This window comes from Pan troglodytes, chromosome 19 (assembly GCF_028858775.2).
Source record: "Pan troglodytes isolate AG18354 chromosome 19, NHGRI_mPanTro3-v2.0_pri, whole genome shotgun sequence".
Classification (NCBI taxonomy): Eukaryota; Metazoa; Chordata; class Mammalia; order Primates; family Hominidae; genus Pan; species Pan troglodytes.
The window spans coordinates 87,251,303-87,257,302 of NC_072417.2; positions in this window are offsets into that span (position 1 = coordinate 87,251,303).

The following is a 6,000-nucleotide window of genomic DNA, read 5'->3' on the forward strand; positions in this document are numbered from 1 at the left end:
CTCTACTAAAAATACAAAAATTAGCCGGGTGGTAGTGGCGCACACCTGTAATCCCAGCTACTTAGGAGGCTGAGATAGGAGAATCGCTTGAGCCTAGGAGGTGGAGGTTGCAGTGAGCCGAGATCGCGCCACCACACTCTAGTCTGGGTGACAGTGAGACCCTGTCTCAAAAAATAATACATAAATAAATACATAAATAAATAAATAATGGATTGATTGATTAACACAGGAGCCAATGAACTAGAGCCAGTGAGCCCAGCCGGCCAGCTGCCTTGGAAGGCCTGTGGGTATAAAATAGTTTTTATATTTTTAAATGGTTAACAAAAAAATCAGACATTTGCAACTATTTTTTGGTTTGGGGGGGTTTTTTTTTTCCTCCTTTTTTTTTTTTTTTTTTTAGTTATTAAGAAAAAACAACAAAAAACACAAACAAAAGAACTGACGAGAGGAAGATAAAGCCTCGGGATCGGCCAGAGACCGAGTGGCATATGGGATGAGGCACAGGTCAGGCCTAGCTGGGTCTGTGGAGCAAGGTGGTGGGAAGTCCCAAGGCCTTTGGGCCTGTGGGGTCTGCGGAAGGAGAGGAGGTCACTTAAGAAAATACATATACTGTACACATCTATACGACGCGTCCCATGTTGGGGGAGTGGGGCGAGGACATGGGAGCTGGTCCACTCTCTCCTCGGACCAGCCTCCCCGCAGGCTCACTGGCTTGGCCAGCACGGGGACCCCTGAAGCTGGCTGTTGTCTTCTGTGGAGCGAGGGAAGGTAACAGTTTAGCTCCCACCCATGGTGGGCAGAGGTCAGCGGAGGTCAGAGGCATGGAGATGGCCACCGCTCAGCTAGGAAATCCCTGTGCCTGGTGCTCGTGCCCGTCATACAGTCTGCTTTGCTGTCTTCTTTCTACTTTTTCCTTCTTTTTCTTCTGGGACGGTGACTCAGGGTCTTTGGTTGAGGACTTTTTTTGAGACAGTGACTTGCTCTGTCACCCAGGCTGGAGTGTAGTGGCACAATCTTGGCTCACTGCAACCTCCACCTCCCAGGTTCAAGCAATTCTCATGCCTCAGCCTCCCAAGTAGCTGGGATTACAGGCGTGCACCACTACGCCTGGCTAATTTTTGTATTTTTAGTAGAGACAGGGTTTCACCATGTTGTCCAGGCTGGTGTCAAACTCCTGACCTCAAGTGATCCACCTGCCTTGGCCTCCCAAAGTGCTGGGATTTCAGGCATGAGCCACCGAGCCCAGCCTGCAACTAATTTTGATGGTCGAGAACACTGTGAACCTCAATTAGGCAAAATTTATCTCCCTCCCCAAAGATTCTGTTCTTCTCAATAGACCTGTATTACCAAAAAATTGTACTTAATTATTATAACATTTTTATTTCATCAAGTAGAAAACTGTGGAAATTGGCCGGGCACTCTGGCTCACACCTGTAATCCCAGCACTTTGGGAGGCCGAGGCAGATGGATCAGTTGAGGTCAGGAGTTCAAGACCAGCCTGGCCAACATGGTGAAACCCTGTCTCTACTAACAATATAAAAATTACCCAGGCAAGGTGATGGGTGCCTGTAATCCCAGCTACTCAGGAGACTGAGGCAGGAGAATCGCTTGAACCCAGGAGGTGGAGGTTGCAGTGAGCTGAGACCACACCACTGCACTCCAGCCTGGGCAACCGAGCAAGACTTTGCTCAAAAAATAAAAAATAAAAAAATCTGTGGAAATTGGTTTCCTTTCTTGTCATATAGGTACCTATGCAAGGTATGGTGACTCACACCTGTAATCCCAACACTTTGGGAGGCTGAGGCAGGAGGATCGTTTGAGCCCTGGAGTTTAAGACCATCCTGGGCAACATAGCAGGACCCTGTCTTAAAATAAAATAAACATTAAAAAAGTAAGTACTTACATGTTACCTTTCATTTTGCCTCTTGGCCCAAAAAGCCTAAAATATTTATTCTATTTTCCAGTAGTTTACAGTTTGCTGGCCCCTGGCTGAGCACAACACCACGTTGTCTAAATTCCGGGACTACAGAAGTATCTAAGGCAATCAGGGTCCTTGACTTCATGTAGTTTAGAGATTAGCAAGGAAGACAAGTAACATTATCAACACTGACTTGCTTACATACAAATTCAGGGTCTCATCTGGACATTTGGTTAAACTCCTTGAATCTTGGGCCTCCTGTTTCGGCTTGTCTAATTGTCATCATCTTTCTTCCTTTCTTTTTTTCTTTCTTTTCTTCCTTCCCTCCTTTTCTTTGCCGCCTCTTCTCTCCTTTTTTCTTTTTAATTTTCTTTTCTTTCCTTACAGGGTCTTGTTCTGTCACCCAGGCTGGAAGGCAGTGTTGCGATCTTGGCTCACTGCAGCCTCCACTTCCTGGGCTCAAGCCATACTCCCATCTCAGCCTCCCCAGTAGCTGGGACTACAGGCACACCACCATGCCCGGCTAATTTTTGTATTTTTTTTTTTGTAGAGATGGGGTTTCACCATGTTGCTCAGGCTGGGTCTTGAATTCCTGGACTCAAGCAATCTGTCTGCCTCAGCCTCCCAAAATGCTCAGATTACAGTCATGAGCCACCATACCCGGCCCATCATCATCTATTCTGATTACAAAAGAATGTGTGTGGTGCAAACATTTCAAACTTTACAAAAATGTGTGAGAAAGTGAAAATCCCCAATAATCCATCAACCCAGAGCAAAATACCAGGACCAGTTTGGTTCACATTCTCCAGGTTTTGTCCTAATGGATGTGCAGAAATACAGTCACACTATACATATTCTTCTGCAATTGCTTTTTCTACCTCGTGCTTTATCTTGGACATCTTCTTTTCATTCTTTAAAACGTCGCTCCACTTTTGGGCCAGGTACAGTGGCTCATATCTATAATCCCAGCACTTTGGGAAGCCGAGACCAGCCTGGGCAACATAGTGAGACCCTGTCTCTACAAAAAAAAAAAAAAAATACAAAAATTACCGAGGCATAGTGGTGTGCACCTGTGTGTGGTCCCAGCTACGCAGGAGGCTGAGGTGAGAGGATCGCCTGAGCCCTGGTAGGTCTACAGTGAGCTGTGATCGTGCCACTGCACTCCGGCCTGGTGACAGAGCAAGGGCCCTTTCTCAAAAAATCAAAATAAAAGAAGTAAAGCAATGGGCTCATGCCCCTGGGAGCCAATGGTTTCCCCACATACCCATCACCCAAAAGCAGCTGGTCTGACAGAACAACAACAACAAAAATGTGTCCCACTTTCAACCACCAATGCAGGAGTACAGAGAAGAGCAGAGACTGTGTCAGCACCAGAATCCCATTGAGAAAAAACACTCTGGCCGGGCACGGTGGCTCTCGCCTGTAACCCCAGCACTTTGGGAGGCTGAGGCGGGCAGATCACCTGAGGTCAAGAGTTCGAGACCACCCTGGCCAACATGGTGAAACCCTGTCTCTACCGAAAATACAAAAATTAGCTGGGCATGGTGGCAGTGAGAGGTGAAGCCAGCTGGACTTCCTGGGTCGAGTGGGGACTTGGAGAACTTTTCTGTCTTACAAGAAGATTGTAAAGTGCACCAATCAGCACTCTGTAGCTAGGACTGTAAAACGTACCAATCAGTGTTCTGTAGCTAGCAAGGGGATTGTAAAATGCACCAATCGGCACTCTGTAAAAATGCACTAATCAGCGCTCTGTAGCTAGCAAGAGGATTGTAAAACACACCAATCAGTGCTCTGTAAAATGCACCAATCAGCACTCTGTAAAATGCACCAATCAGCAGGAGTCTAAAAGTAGCCAATCTCAGGGAGGATTGAAAAAAAGGGCACTCTGATAGGACAAAAATGGAACAAGGGTGGGGACAAATAAGGGAATAAAAGCTGGCCACCCCACAGCCAACCACAGCAACTCACTTGGGTACCCTTCCACACTGTGGAAGTTTTGTTCTTTCTTGCTGCACAATAAATCATGCTGCTGTTCACTCTTGGGGTCTGTGCCATCTTTAAAAGCTGTAACACTCACCACGAAGGTCCGCCACTGCACTCCAACCTGGGCGACTGAGCAAGACTCCATCTCGAAAAAAAAAAAAAGAGAGAAAGAAAAACACTCTTCCTGCCTGCCAACGAATTGTCGATTTGATGGGTGCTTTCTGGAAGCACAATGCAAATGCCTTCCTGAGGCTCACATGCACGAAGCAGCACTCATGTTTGTCTTTGAACAGGCGAATGCAAGTCAGTGCCCATGGTCATGGTAGTTATACACAAGTCTGTCACCCTGTTTCAGAGGAACTTCACAAGAGCTGTTAAGTCCTTGGTGATCAGGTGGACAAACGGGTGCTAGTAACCCATCAAACACTGGGGAGGAGCTAATGGGGAGAAGAGCAGTCCATTGCTGATAGATTTGAAAGAGTTTTTGCAACATCTGAGGGCAAGGCCAGGCAGGCAACTCAAAGTCTAGACTGATGAGGCGTGGATCTGGGAGACAACACATAGATGCCGTCACTAATGCTATGGAGAGAGTGGAAGAGCCCAGAAAGAGTGGGCAGAGTCCAGTATGGGACCCCAACATTTGAGGAGCAGGCCAGGCGTGGTGGCTGAGCCTATAATCCCAGCACTTTGGGAGGCTGAGGCCAGCCGGGCCAACATGGTGAAATTTGAGACCATCGAGGCCAACATGGCGAAACCCCATCTCTACTAAAAAAATAAAAAATTAGCCGGCTGTGGTGGCACATGTCTGTAGTCCCAGCTACTTGGCAGGCTGAGGCACGAGAGTCACTTGAACCCTGGAGGTCGAGGTTGCAGTGAGTCAAGATCACTCCACTGCACTCCAACCTGGGCGACAGAGCCAGACGCCGTCTAAAAAAAAAAAAAAAATTAAGGAGCAGGCAGAAGAAAGAGCTGAGAAAGAATAAAGAAGCAGGAAGGAAACCGGAGAGCTGGTGTACGGGAAGCGATGAGGGGAGGCCTCGCGGAGGGGCACGGGGTGGTCCTCACCGACAAACCACCCCAGGTAGAACAAGGGCTAGAGAGCACAAGCGGCTGGGCAAAAGGTCTTAGCCTTTACCTGGCTCTCAAGGGAGAGGTTCCTCCTCCTGTGGAGGCGGGAAAGAAGAGCTGACCAGGGAGAAATGTTTGAAGTTTGTGGTTGACAGCCTGGCACAGCCTCTTCCAGGACTCCCTCAAACTCCGGATGCCCTGTGGTGACCCAGAGCCCCACACCCTGACTCCGCAGTCTCCCGGGTCTCAGCCAGAATGGGAGGAGAGCAATCTGATTCCACCTCCCCTGCGATTCCTGGCAGTTGCCCCATCCCTCTCCAGCCTTCCCATCTCCACCGTTCCTAGCAGATGTGCTGTGCACTAGGGGCTTTTCAGGCAAAATAGAGGTGCCTTGTCAGAGAAGCAGAAGGTGCTAGCCACCCAGGGCTTACAAGGATGTGGGGTCATCCCAAAATGCCTTAAAAGAGTTTCTGGCCAAGCGCAGTGGCTCATGCCTGTAACCCTAGCACTTTGGGGGGCCAAGGAAGGAGGATCACTTAAGCCCAGGAATTTGGGACCAGCCTGGGCAACATGGTGAAACCCTGTCTCTACTAAAGATACAAAAATTAGCTGAGCATGGTGGCATGCACCTGTGGTCCTGGCTACCCGGGAGGCTGAGGTGGGAGGATCGATTGAGCTAGGAGGTCGAGGCTGCAGTGATTGCACCACTGCACTCCAGCCTGAGGGAACGAGTGAGACTGTCTCAAAAAATAAATAAAATATTAAAGAGAAAAAGGGGGTCAGGTCTGGTGGCTCAAGCCTGTAATCCCAGCACTCTGGGAGGCCGAGGCAGGTGAATCACTTGAGGCCAGGATTTTGAGACCAGACTGGCCAACATGGTGAAACCCCATCTTTACTAAAAATACAAAAATAAGCCGAGCATGATGGCAGGCATCTGTAGACCCAGCTCTGTAGGAGGCTGAGGCATGAGAACTGCTTGAACCTGGGAGGTGGAGGTTGTAGGAAGCCAAGGTCGCACCACTGCACTCCAG